General features: G+C 42.9%; 1 protein-coding gene across 1 annotated transcript in view; it reads right to left on the bottom strand.

The window, feature by feature from the left end:
* The window catches only part of tet2 (tet methylcytosine dioxygenase 2), a 32,749-nt gene extending 18,567 nt beyond the window's left edge, over nucleotides 1-14,182 (bottom strand). The window contains exon 1 of the mRNA XM_076294738.1: nucleotides 13,514-14,182. The gene's annotated coding sequence lies outside the window, so the exon portion shown is untranslated. The remainder of the gene's footprint in view (nucleotides 1-13,513) is intronic.
* Nucleotides 14,183-14,860: the final 678 nt, after the last annotated feature.

Raw genomic sequence — 14,860 nt, 5'->3', positions numbered from 1 at the left:
GTGTGGTTTGCTCTCAGTGTGTTGTGTTGTCTATCCTGTCTTCCCTCTTTTTCTCCCTGATGTGACACTCTGTCACGGCCTGTAATTATCCACCCAGCCCCTCTACTTTTCCTAGTCTCTGGAGTGCCACAGCCCTTTTCCTGTTGCAGTTCAGAGGGAAAAAGGGTCTGTCTGGACATTTATTTTTGCACACCTGTAAACTGCTCTGTCCAGTGCTTGAAGAGGCTTGACAGGCCGGGCACTGCTACGGCCTTTGAGACTATGTTTTAACCGGTATTTATAGCTACTCCGTGGGTTACTGGCTCCTCGGCCCCAGGGCAGGGGTGGGACAGACGGAGGGTTATTGGGGTTTGACAATGTGCAGCCCGGTGCCAAATAAGAACTTCACCACATGCTGGCGGCTGTAGTGGAATCAGGCAACCAGTTGGTGGGCCATGTAAATAAAGACAAAGATATGGGGCAAGACTGCATTTTTGTCTGGTTGTTGTGGTGTCTATGTTGTGGTAATCCTTGGGAGGACCCGATCTTACACGCCCAAACTTAAATGCCTCCTGAGTGACTACTGCTTTGGCTTTGCCATTTTTGCTGCTGCACAGAAGTAAATTGGGAAGTGCTGATTCCTCAGCATCTCTTGAAACAAATTAGAGGATAGCATACAGGTACAATGAATGTCAAAACACACTGCGTTGCTGTCAAACCATGATCAGAAATAGGGCTGTTGAGAGAGAGGGAGAGAGAGGGTCGTTATGGCGAGACTTGGCAGCCGTACGTGACATTCACTGATAACGACAGCTGTGAGGCCCGTGGCTGTGGACTCTCAGGTTCAGGCCCGGGTGGCGAGGGTCAGCCCCAACAGACACGTCCAGGAGAGATACGGGAGACCTCGTAAATCACACGGCAGCCACCGTTTCTTTCTTTTCCTCCAAAAATAAAGCATTATCTCGAGTGTGTGCTTCCTCTTTCTACACCTAATAGCCCCATAAGCGTGTTCCTCAGAGATGATAAGCACAGGGAAACACACTTGAAGAAACGAGTGGCAGTAAATTTCTTTTTTTTTTTTTTTTTTTAAGAAAAACACTTCCTTTGTTGAGTCGAGATCACAGGTCTGTCTGATTCTAAATCCAGCCCATAAAAGCTGTGAAGGTAGTTTTTGTCTTTAGTGTGGGTTTTATGTTTTACTGTTTCCCCAATTTCATCTCCATGATTGAGGCCAAACTTCAAGAAATGTTGGTTAGCATGAGTAACTGCTAACACATTGAACAAATTTGCTGTGCTGCTGCTCAGCTGTTGTTTTCCTTATACTGCATTTTTGAGACAACAGTCAGTTGAAACAGTCAATAGAACTTCAGAAGGTCACAAAATGCTCTTATATACAGGTCTTGTTACATGTGATTGCAATGCTCAGTGGCCAGCCCTGGGCCATTTCAAAAATGCCTGGGAAAACGGGTTGTAGTTGAAAGTATTTCCTCAGTTGTGTTAGAAAACTGAATGACTGTTTTGTTTCCGATGGTTTCCTCTGCACACAATTAGCCACTTCATTATTTCAGTGCCAAAATTGATGAATTGAACATATTCAACAAAATCCTAATATGTTTTACTCAGTTAACCTATCACATTGCACAAGATGAAATGAATGACTGAGGGCAGCATTGCAAGGCACTGTACTTGACTGGATTAATGGATTAGAACAGCATCAGAAGTCATGCAGTACATAACCCTGCAACAGTAACATTCATTTAGCTGGTTTTACATTCACTGGTTGCCAATAGCGAATGTTGTAACAAGTAGACGTTTTTTAAAGATTCTAAGAACACCCTACACAGTTTTTAAAGGGCTGTTTTCTGGTTTACATTCACACCATCACTACCCTGTTACAAAGGGAAATGTAGCCTGATGTCCGGGTGATAACAGCAAATAAATCTATCAGTGATTTTACCAGGCATATTAATTTACCATCTAACTGACATCATGGTACAGTAGCAGCCTATTTCTAACATCAACATAAAGTAATGAAACAGACAACTAAACTAAGGGACAATAAATATGCTGTGAATAATGTTAATATACATAGCCTACCCTATTTTGCTGGAAAATATAGCCTTTGTGTGTCTGTCCAGGTTGAATACATTTTTATAGGTAGGTAATTGACGTTAGGGTAACCGGCAGATCAGCATTGCTTTTTTCATCTGTATTCTTCTTATGTGCCCAGAAGGCATTTATTGCGTGACAGTAGTCAGCCTCTGCAGCTTCCTCATGCAGTGTGTATGTTAAGCAAATTTAAACATAAGTTGAATGATTTTCCATGGACTTTTAAAAAATGGCGCTTCTACTGAATTGGCTAAGTTGGCTCTTGTGCTTGACCAATAAACATGTAAGTACATTAGTCATGGTTCCTATGTGCAGGGAAAAGTCCCCACCCCAAGGAAGCTAGAATGGTTAAAGTGGTAGTTTCTCAAAAGGTTCAAGGGACTGCAAAAAAGTCAGTCTAGTGCGCAAACACCTAAACGCCTGCTTCTTGCATCTGAGTGAAACCTCATCCTCGGCTCCCTTCCTCTGTGTAATTGGGTCAGATGACTGGCATGCTACAGCACTTTAAATCCCTCACACAAATATAGAGCTGCGCTCTGCCCCTGGCTCCCATTCCGCCTGCATTACTGAAGGCTCCAAACTGTCATTCACCGGGCTGTAGTAAACAAGTGGTGCCTTCATCAGGTGTACCGAGTGCACCCTGAGTTTAGGTCTTCACAGTGGTGTAGTCTGCGTGATACACAGGACTATGCAGTATACCCACTTAAAAAGCATTGACATCTCAGTATACCCACTAAAAATAGGCAAGGATACGTATTAACATTTGGGGTTGATCAAAGTATACCCACTACAGCTAACTAGACTACATCACAGTATACCCACTACAGCTAACTAGACTACACCACTGGGTCTTCGGTTGGCAAACTATGCAAACTCAAGCAGAGTATCTACAGTATAGTATCTTTGCCTCCTGTGTAATCACATTGCTCAAGGTAAATATCACATGTCCAAGAACAGTAGTGACTAGGGGAAACATTAAGCACAGTATGAAACTACTGATTGGTTGTAGTAGCAATCCCGAAAGCATTTCAGTGGAGACACAATGTATTTAATTTAAACATACCAGTAAATGCAAAACGTTGAATGAGCGTAATATAGAGAGTATTCGCCAGTGTTGGCTGTGGAGATTGCCACCCATGGAAGATCTGTTGAGAGGAGTACACATGTCGTTTTGTTCCTCACCTCACATTTGTAATATGTGTCACATGTGCTGGGGACGGTTATAAAGTACCTCATATGGCTAACCATGGCACACAGCACTCCCAACATGTGACAAATACGCCTTTTGGGCTCCCAACAAAAAGGCTTCTGTGTCTGCTGGTGGGGGCTGTTACTTCTGAGGCATATTTGCATGCAGTTTTCCTCCACATTGCCTGCCGTGCCAAGAGGCTTTAGATGAGAGAGGCTTGGCAGGCTGTGGGAGAGAATTGTAATAGACATGTGTCTTTGTGAGGTGAGAGGAGGTATAACTGGGCAGCTGCAGTGCATTACAGAAAACTGCGAAAGTTAATGTGGTAAGTGTAAGTGAAAATGTTGCGTAATGATCATTGTAGACAAACTTATGCAGCCCAAAGCATTGCAAAAAACAATAATGTTGAGAGTACCTCACAGTCAAATGTCTACTATACACTATATACTAATTTTTACAGTGTTGCCCTCAATCTTACCCTCAGTAAAAGCAAATACATTGTTGCTTCGAGTACCGGTATGTGCTGGAGGGATATAATAGGTGACTTGGGGATTTGCTGTCAGTGGCCATGAAAAAATATTTACTATTGCTAAGACCACACATTTACTCTCATTCCATCCAAGCTCATTCAGCCGAACTGTAAACAACAGCAGAGACCCAAACAGCTGCTTCGGCAACAGCACACACCAGCCACACATGCCACACCAGCCCTAACAGACAACAGTTGCATCCTGCTGCTGCCAGCTTGCCTGGGGCTGCCTCTGGCCACACTCTCCACTGCTCGAGCTGATGCCTATCTTTTGTTGGTCTGGCATTGTCCTTCCGTCCACAACATTTCACCTTTTTCTGTTGTAACCCAAACGATGTGATCTGCATATCAATGGAGAGAAAGGGAAAGTTCCCCCTCTGGAACTAATTGGTGTTTGTCTCAAACCACCATATGGTCTGTGAGGTTTTCAACCTATATGTGCTTTTAACTGGGTATTCCCAGTTATAAGTTTACAAGAAGGTGTTTTAGGCCATTGGGGTAAAACAGTTATTCACTCAGAGTATTGTTCTACAAAGGTCTTGAATGAGGAGGACTAAGGTGATGACAGAGCTCTTGAAAGATACATTACCAATAACACTGACCAACTATCATATGCAACTATTACATATAACTATTATATGGGGAAACATTCAGAACAGGGGAAAATCAAATTTCTAATAATTTTTTGAAATTATTTCAGAATTATTTCAATGCTGTAAGGACAGCAGACTTCTTCAAAATAGCTTTCTGGTATCCCAGAACTCAAAATACCAGGTTAAACACACCTACCTATATTGTGTACAATTTCTGTCTACATATCTGTATTCTTTTAAATTTACTTTTCAAATTCCCTGCAACTGTACACCCCTCTCCACGGGAGATATATGGACAACTGTAAGTTGTGTGCTGATAATCTCTCCTCTCCTGTCTTTCCTTGTACAGTATGAAACGGTGCCCTGGGCATGTCCCTAATGACATCAACACACATGGTAATGCCATTCTAAATCCTCTTTGTGTTCTCGTGGAGGCCAGAAATCTGGAGACTAGATTAATAGATTACCTCAAACCGGGGTGGATATACACTTCTGTTTGTAATTTCACCCCTGGAGAAGCCCCTCGAAACAGAGTGGGGCCCAGACCAGCCCTCATTGTTCTTTGTTGGTAATAGGAGGCAGATGTGGCTGTGTGGTACCGATCGCATTGAAGTCCTTTGTGTTGCTCAGAGCATGGAGTAATGGTAATGAACATCAGTCAGTGTGTGCCTCCCATAACCTAGCTTTGACATGGACTCAACAGCAAGGAAATCTACTTTGTGTGGTTTTGCTTGGAGACGAAAGGGCCCCGCTTCAGTCAGTGCAACCCAAAATGAATTAGCAGTTGTTGCCACCAAAGTGGCCCAGAGAAAGAGATACAAAATGGCATGTGATGTCTGGTTTCCATGAGCTTTAATATAGGAGAAGTAAAAACAGCCCAGATGAGGGTTTTAGGAGTTCAATGAGGACTTGCACTGAGCCTCTGTTCAGCTGCCAGGGTGCTCATTGATAACCAGTCTGACAGCTTTTCCCAGTCAGTCATATGATGTCAAAGACCTGACTCCATATCGTGCTTTTAAATCTTGCATGGTAAGATTTTCTGGTTACAGGTAGATAAAAAGACATCTGAATTATTTGTACGTTAGCTGGGTTGCACAGCAGGTTACTGCTTCTATGAGTAACACAACATGTCTCAATGGCCTACAAACTGTCTCAGTTTATTGTTTTAAAAACGACAGGAGGCCTCAGCTTTAAGGTGCTATTTCCCAAACCAGGCCTTGCTATCTTTTGTTGGCCCTTTCCCCTCCATGTCAGTGTTTTTAAACAAAAAAAACATCACCTGAACTGGTTTTAAACAGGGTTTTCTTTCCAGGACCTAACTGCTGATATCACATGACTGCTGTCATGACTGAGCCCACCACCACCACCACTATGCTGCCTTGCTGGGCAACCATTGTGATGTGGTCTGAAGGGTGCTGCAGTGTTAGTGTCTTTGATTCATCTGCGCTGCCCTGTGCTGACAGTATCTGATCCCACCTCTACTGAGGTCTCTGAGGTCAGCGATGGTGGGTAGTGGTTGATTATTACCTCACATCAGGTCGTGTAACTGTATAACTGGGGTTTACCTCCCTGAACCAGTTAACCCAGACAAATAGATAGTGAGAGAGAACGAGAAAGGAAAAAAGTAGTCACAGAGCTGTATTTGTCTTGTTTAGATAGGCATTTCTGGGGATTGTTTGGATTTGGATTAGACCACCATCAACTAACAATAGCAGAGTCTGACCAAAAGACCGTATGAAGCCAAAGATTCAGCTGTCAGTCTGTGCACTTATGTTTGTGTGCAAAGCCTTCATCACACTGAGGATCTAATTAAGAGGTGGTCTTTCTGAGCATGCACGACACATCACCACATGAGACACTAAAGCTATTCCCCACCCCCACAATGCACACTCCACTTCTCCCCTCTCTCTCCATTCCTTTGTCTGGAAACCAGTCAATATATCTGACTAACTTGATGAACTGTGCTCAGTGCAAAGTTAATTTCTTTCAGGGTGCACGGTAGCCATGACGACCACCTTATTAGTGCTTCACAGCCATCTGCTCCAAACATTAACCTAGTATGGCTGACTGGAGTGAGCCTTAGCACACATGAGCTGTACACAATGAATCACCTCAGATCAATATGGCTCCCATTTAAAATATGAACATTATTACTCTCAGATGTATTCTTTATTCTATAGAAATTATATAATGTTAGCCATAGTCAAGAGGAAATCCCACATACTATATAATTAATTGGTAATGCTTTGGCCTCTTTTCAGTGTGTATGGTGAGCTAATGGCTGATTTTTGAAGACTAAAGACAAAATAAAAAACTTGCTTATAGCTTTATTTTGAGTATCTGCAATTGTAAGAACCAAAAGATCCCTTTTTCTTCCAGAAAGACATGGTTAAATGTCTGATTTCAGTTTGTGTAAATCCAAGCCCAGAAAAGCGTTCACTTAAACAGGAAGAGGAAGTTGGTGGTAAACATGGGTCAGTCACATGAGAGGAAATCTAAACACTGCACCCATGAAACAGCAGCAAGCTGGGAACCTTATCCACCAACAGCTACCCCATTCATTCTCTTCAGACAACTCTTCTGCACCTGATTCCAGTTTTAAAGAGCTCCCCAATAAATAAATGCAAACATACAGTTGATGCAACTATTTAATGGCAAGCAATTCCTTCCCTGAAACAGAGTCTTAATTCTCTGATTGAACTCTATTCCATATGAGTAGGGTGACAGGAATAGCTAGGAAAGCTTTGATGTCTTTCAAATGCAGTAGATGGTAAGATAATCAGTCATGTGTTCTGCATCTGATATTGGCAAGGAATGTATCAATATCTTTGCTCTCATTGGTTTCCAGGCAGCCTGACCTCAACGACTGTTGCTATGGTGTCTTTTCCTCTCCCATGAGTGCAGGCACGTGACGCAAGTCTTCTCCTATTATGGAAGCTATGGCTTGCACATCACTCAGAGTGAAGGATGGTCTCACCATGAGTCAGGGCGTCCAAGAGAAGGGCACACCGGCCAAAAGCAACAACAAATACAAGTCATCACTGTAAGTGCTGTGATGTGATGTGATGTGATGATGTAGGTGAGTGCTGTTGCTATTCAGTAGGAGAGCACAGTTGAATTAATCAACCAAATCAACTTCTGAAACACAAACAGCGAGTTGAATGACTCTAATAAAAAGCTGAGAATGATACTGGACTCTACTGTTTCAAGAGGTGTAGGGATAGGGCTGTCATGTGGGTAGATTAAGGTAGATTACTTGATCAATAGACAGGGCTGAGGGAATGCAAACCTGTCAGGACAGGACTCCACATGTCACTCCAACATCTTAGCACAGGGAATATGCTAGCGCCCACACTGACACCAACTTATTCAGAATCAAAATAGGTCATTTGAAAAAAACATTATCCTAAATATGTTCATCTGCACACTGTCAAAAACAAACACACACAAACACACATACACACACACCTGTCAGTGGAAGGGGATGAGCCAGACTAGCCAGCTGTCATGGCTTCACATTCCTGAGTGGAAACCTAATATTGAGCGTATGCTTGAGACCTTCAGAAGTAGCTAGCTAGTGATGTCACTGAAAGACTATGGTAAGGTTACGGTCTTGGATAACACTCATAGCCAGCTGACTCTCGTTGGTGTGAATAGAAGGCCTAAATACCCCCCTCCCCCTCCCAACCCTCCCTGGTCTGTTTGACAGCCATTTTAGACGGGGCAAACATTTGAATGTGTTTAGTTGGCTGTAGTTGTCAAGAGTCCAATCTCTCACATGGTGGTGGGAGGAGCTTGCTGAGGATCACATGACTGATGCATGATGAGGATAGGTTTGAAGTTTCCCTGCTCTGAATCACAGGCTAAGCTTATTAGTCATTTCACCCATTACCTCCAAAGACTATTGGGTACTTTCAGCTTCCCTTTCAAACTTGTTGATTTTATGTAAGATACACCGTAAAGTAAAGGACTTTTGAAGGTTTGACTGTAAGATCTGGCCAAGCCACCTCACAATCAATGTTAACTGTAGAAACAATGATTTGTCTACAAGAAATGAACTGAGAGTATATGTATGCAAAATCCTTCAAAGTGTCTCATGCACATGTGGTATATCCCTCTGTCTGCCTTCACTTTCAAAACCAACACACAAAAGTCATTTTGACATAAATATATACTTACAAGAAATAACTGCCAAATCGGTAGAACCATATCTGAGAGATAGGAGTATCTATCTACAATACTAACTGCCAAATGTTCATATAAATTTTTCTGAGTGAGACAAGTGACCCAGTTAGATATTCGTGTTTTCTGTTTAGATAACCTTTTCTTTGAATTTCCACACATGGTAAGCGTAATGTACCCACACAGTTTTTGGAAACCACATTTACATCACATGAACACCTTTTAAAAGAACGTCTACCTCCAGAAGAAGACCACAAGGGAAGTGAACACTTTTGTCAGAGGGAAATGTTGATAAGGAACAAATCACGGGTTAATAGAGGACATGTGCGATCTGCCATTTATCAATCAAAAGAAAATTCACCTTATAATCAATCAATCAATAACTTTTTAACTCAAAGTTAATAAAGCAACATTTCAGTCTTGGATAATGTTTTCATATTGCAGACTGCCTTATCCAGCCATGTCTGGGCCTCCACTAACCGGTGACCCTGCTGCTGTCAGACAGACGGCCTTTCCATGAGCCACCGCTCCTGGCGTGGACACATTCTATATTTTAGATACCTTGGCCAGCAACGCCACACCTCCCAACTCCACCGCCCCCCACCTAACTCGGCACACACTCTCTCTCACACACACCCCACCCCTTCTCCACTTCCCATGACAGGATGGTGATGGTGTTCCCACATCTAGAGCGGGCGGGTAGATAGCTTCAGAGATGCTACTCACTGAGGTGGTTACGTAACGAGCGTGCCAGAATGCTAGGATAGTGTTTGTAAACAGAGCGGCCATGTGCGCTCGCTCACGTGGAGACAGCTCGGAGTGGTGCCCTTGCCGGCTCACCCCTGAGGTAAACCCTGACACTGATACGCTCCTGTCCAGCTTGGGGCTCCGGGCTCCCACCCTGGCCGCAACACACACGCCGCCGCCAACACACGCCAGCGTGCCAAGAACCACTCCAACAGGAGACGCCCAGCACTGGGGTTGCCTTTAGATTCCGCAGCGAGGACATCATTAAGGCTACACTGGGGGAGTGTCAGCAATTATAAACTGGAAGCTGTCAGATTACTTAATCAGACAAAGGAATTGTGCAATGTCACTCACAAACAGTCTGTGGTTTCCCCACATGGAAAGTGCTGCTGTTTCAAAATGAACACGGTAGTAAAATTAACAAGATGGAAGTTAAATTTCAGACACATAGTCAACTAGGACAACCAAGAGAGGACAGACACAGGGAGGCACATAAAATGGCTCCTCAGAGCCTATCCCCAGTGCCTGCTGCAGAGATTAATGCAACAGCAGCAGGCTGATCAATACCACCTATCTCTCTATTTGGAATCAGGGATCCAGCAGCTGGTTACTAGGAAACGCTAAAGCTCTTTGAACTGCTCTAAACCTGTTCCACCATGTCATGATCCGAATGGCCTCTGGCTAGAAATATGATGCACTAAGCTGACGTCAGAAGTCAAAGGTCAGCCTGGCTCATTGTAACAGGCAGCATTGTTGTTGGATGCTGTGGTGGTGGAACATTCTTACAAAAACAGATATAGTTGGTGAATCGACTGGAATGTGGAGGGAACTTTTGAGGCTCCACACTAGAGAGGAGTCTCCCCCACAGTCTCCTCCACGCTGTGTTTATCAGGCTGTGCTGATTGATGAGAGCTGTCCATGCCTACCTGATTTATCCAACTCTCCTCCATTAGGCAAACCTCCCCACTGAGCTCTCCTCAGATCTGTTGTACTTCCATGCATGGATCAAGCATATCAAGCTAGCAACATAGCAGTGTTGAGCACAGCACATTTTTGTTGTTGCACAATGTATTAGTACTGAGAAAAATCATTTTTCCACACAAGATGTTTTGAGAAATAATTATCATAAAGTAAAATGAATCATTAGTCTGCCTAGACATTCTTTCAATTTAGGAAGGGTTGTTCTACAAAATACTTTTTAGATTTAAGTGCATACATTATGCAACCCAATGTATTTTAATTTGATTCAACCACTGTAGTAAATTCTTCACTGTTAATTCAGATATTTCAGTGAATTGTTTGACATGGTGCTGCTTGCTTGTGCAAAGATATAAAACATAATCTTTAAAAACATAGACTTAAATCTATTCCCAAAGACAGAGTCAGTAATCTGAGATATCTGAGAACAGTCTAAGCTTTGTTGTGAATAGTAAATCTTTGCTTTCTATTCTCATTAGTTTAACCAAATCAGAAAATGATGCATTACTGAACCCAGTGTACGCACACAGAATCTATACAATATCAACACGTCTTCCACAAAGTGAGCTAAAACCGGTCAAGTCTATGGTGCTCTCCCCGTCAAAACAGCCCTGATGTCAGACTCACTTGCACTGGGCTTGAGTATGGAACCATGTTGACACGGTGCAGTTACCGACCATGCTTACCATATCAAAACAGTGCCATGCCATGGGCTGGGTGGAGCACTCTGCCATTGTTACATAGAAGGCTCCTGACAGTGAGCTCTCAGCACAGAATGCTGGAAGCCTCAGCACCATACAACCACAAACTCTAATGGATTAACTCAATTTGGTCTCTTGTTCTGGATTGGGCAACGTGACTCATATATTAATGCCAGTGAATGATAATAACTGCTTTTAGTGCAGTTTGACAGTGACTTGACCATACTTTGTTTTTGCTTCACTTTTTGCTATGAATGCAGTGAGCTTTAGATCTAGATACATGTGAGAGAGTGATCATTTCAGTGGATTGCACAGCTCTGCTGGAATGTTTCTGCTTAAAGGGAGGGCACCAGGTAACAATCAACGTTACCATTTCTTTATCAGCTCTCCAAACAGCTGGATTAGGTCTTAAACTGTATTCCTTTGGTGAGGAAATTCACATCTGTTAATAGCCTATTCAACAGCAACCTCTTGTTGCAACACATGCTGGATAAATGCTTTATAGCATGTATTATTACAACAACACAACAATAATGTTGAGTTTTTTTGTTATTGAGATTTTACAGGGTATGTAGCTTTTGCAGGGTTGACATCTAACCAGATTCCTTCATTAAAGAGACCTTAACATTTGTACCTCCCATCTCTCAGAGGTTTGTGTACAGCACCTTGTTAGAGACTCATGGCTGTAACCCCCTGCAGGCGTAAGCTTTTTTAGCACATCAAACTGCCACTGTGAAAGTGCAAGGAGGGAATACACATGTCAAATACACAAACCCTGATGAGCAGAAGGTGAGCCCTTCATCAGTCAAATTCTAATGGGTAATTATGATGTTAATCCTAATGTTAGTGTAAGTGAACTCAAACGCTTCAGAGAAAGCTAATTTGCAATTCATTTGTTCAAGAGGTCTTGGCTGGGGTTGTAAAAACAATTTACCATGTTTAGAGTGATGTGTGAGAACCAGCCCACACAAATGTAAATCTTTTATTACTGCTCTTATTAAAGTTATCACACCCCATAGTTAAATGTAAAGTTCATCAGGAGCAGTAACACAAAGCCAAACACCCCAGAAACCACCCTTCTCTGTATTTACCAATACACATGGGTTTGGTTTTTTGCTGTCTTAAATGCAGATGCAACAGCAACTTTAGGCACTAAACAGTGTAGTTGGGCAAATGCTAACATTAAATAGCAATGTAAATACCTTTGAAAGTTTGCTGGCAGTGACTGTTTAACTTTTCTCTTAGTTTTGAATCTCTGTTAAGAACTTGGTCCCTCCCCCACACATCTAAGTATGGAATTTGTCCAGAGCCTACTACCAGAGAGAGGCAAATATTCTCCAGACCCATGAAACGGATCATGGAATGTGAACTTTAAAGGCATGGAATGGATGTGGAACATACACATACAGTGGAAAATGCAAAGCCAGCATTTTTTTCTTAAACCACATGATGATTTTCTTCAAACACTGTAAGGATTCTAGGTATCTTCCAGCACTCTGCATTTTTGAATCTCGTTTGTTTGTGTCTATCTAATTTTGGATTCTTTCATCATCTATAATAAATATGTGTGGTAAGAAGAATTTCTCTTTTATTTGTAAAAAAAAAAGCTCCCAAATTCCCTTCCCAATTCCTCAGCTAATGGTGCTCAGGGATTGGGTTTCATTTCCTTTAAAGCTCCTGACCTTGTTGTCTTCCACCACTACAATTCTCTCTCTTTTTTCTCTCCTCTCCTTGGACTACGCTTGCCTTTGTGTCTGCTTGTCATTCATCAGTGAATGCAATGAAAGCTGATTCACGAGATGCACAAAGCCAGAAGCTACACTATCCCCCGCTCAACTCCACTACAGGCTCAGTGCCATTATAGCACCACTGCCCCCAAAAGAACACTTGCTCAAAATTCCCTCCATACACACTCATAAGCAGGAAACCATCACCTGTATATTCGTTATTAAAAAACACTAATGGAGTTAACTTGGATACATTAAATAATTGTCTAACTAAAATATCTCACCACCCAAAAAAGAACAAAAAAAATCAGCACAAATAGTTTCCCTTCCAAAAACACCTTCAATTTATCACTCCTAACACAGATATCCAAATAAGGACAAGAGGCATTTAGGAGATAAGATACATTTTCAGCTGGGGGCTTGAGTGTTCCATTAATAGCAGATGTATTTGGTGATAAAGCCTGAAGAAAGGTAACCAGCAGCTATTCAAAGGTCACCATTTTTATAGCAGTAAAATCCCTTAGACCAAGAACTGTCTAGTGGACCATGGTAAAGGATTAAAATCACTGTGATATCTCTCTATTTCTACTAGCTGAAAAAAGAAAAAAATGTCAGCCATGTTGGAGAAGCTTTATCTAATATCCCCTCCTTATTATGTTAGCTCTCGGTGCTACAGAGGATATTAGCATGCAAGGGCTAAGCCTACATTAGCTGAAAATACTCTAAAGCCAGAGGAAAAGAAGGACAAGACAAGGAGAAACACAGAAAAGAACTCTCACCTCGGTTTACGTCCCTCCACTCTGTAGAATTCCAGCAAACCGTCTGGCTCTCCTCTTTAACAAATCCTAAAGGGCAGCCATCTTGCTTCCTCCTGTTCTTCTATGAAACAGACTATCCTCCACATCAATATTCATGGGCCAGTCTGACGTCTGCCTTCATCATCAGAAGGAGAAGCCCGGCGTCGACGCTGTTGGCCACTTGGCGCACACTCACACACACTCAGTCTCACACACGTTGACACACATACACAAGCACCTACACACACACACTCACTATATGTAGTTCTAGCTGAGGCTGTGGCTGGCAGACTGGACAGTGGTGTGCATGTGGATCTGAGAGAACCTGCTCTGCTGGCAAGCTGAAGTAATCGCAAAATCACCTTCCTGCTGAGTCCTTCCCACACAAAGGGCCAGGGTTCCTTCTCTCTCCCCCCTCCTTTTTTCAGCCGTACACAATAGTGCACACTATTGAGGCTGGCCCGAAGCCCTGGAGTGGATTACTGCACAGGATATGGCTCCAACAAGTCAGACCACAGAAGGGAGGAGGGTAAGACTAGACAAAACAAATGAAGAAGCATGAAAGAGTTACCATGAAAAGAAGAAAACCGATTTAAAAATATCCAGTGATGTTAGTCATCTTAAGGACTCAATCCATGATCCAACAGAACTTCACCAGTCCCATGCTGTCCTCACTTTGTGAAGAAAAAATATTAAAAAGACTTACATTCCACAACTGTGGGTTTATAAGGCTGACAAAAAGCACCCGCCTCCAAGAAACAGGAAGGAAGAGTGAGTCATACTAAGACTCAGCAACAGGCAGGGTGCTATTTTCTTTTTCTTCTTTTATCTCTCTCTGCCTCTTTCGCTGACGACTATTTGCAGTATTCTGTTTCTAACGGTGTTGGTCAGGGGAGTTCCCCTCTGGCATGGCCTTTGCCTCTTGCTCTGAGTGCAGGGTGAGAGACTCCACTTGTCCCCGCGAGGCAGCCCTGCCCTCGTTTCCACAGCCACAGTCTTATTTTGGCCCGGCCTCGGCTCACAGGCTCATTTTAGAGCAGGGGTAAGACAACACTCCAACCTTTCAAAGGCTCAGCAGAGGCAGCATATTTCTCTTTATGTGTCTGCCAAGGCCCACCTCCTGTTTACATTGGCCACGTGGGTTTCAGCGAGCGGGCTGGTGGTGGAGAGATGAAGGAGGGTGAGGGGGTTAAAAAGACTAATTCAGCAGTGTGAACCAGTTAAGTGGAGAAGACAGAGTTGTGTGTGTGTGACTGAGGCATTTTTACATGCGGCATGCATCAGGATGCAAGTGGTCAAGGATGAGGTTTGATTTTGAAATGAAATGTT

The sequence above is a fragment of the Alosa pseudoharengus genome, unplaced genomic scaffold (assembly GCF_046254945.1).
Source record: "Alosa pseudoharengus isolate Yale_2024_CS ecotype anadromous, Long Island Sound unplaced genomic scaffold, YU_APseudo_1.1 YU_APseudo_1.1_scf_2, whole genome shotgun sequence".
NCBI lineage: Eukaryota > Metazoa > Chordata > Actinopteri > Clupeiformes > Clupeidae > Alosa > Alosa pseudoharengus.
The sequence above is the reverse complement of the archived record's forward strand: the minus strand, read 5'-3'. Positions and strand labels throughout refer to the sequence as shown.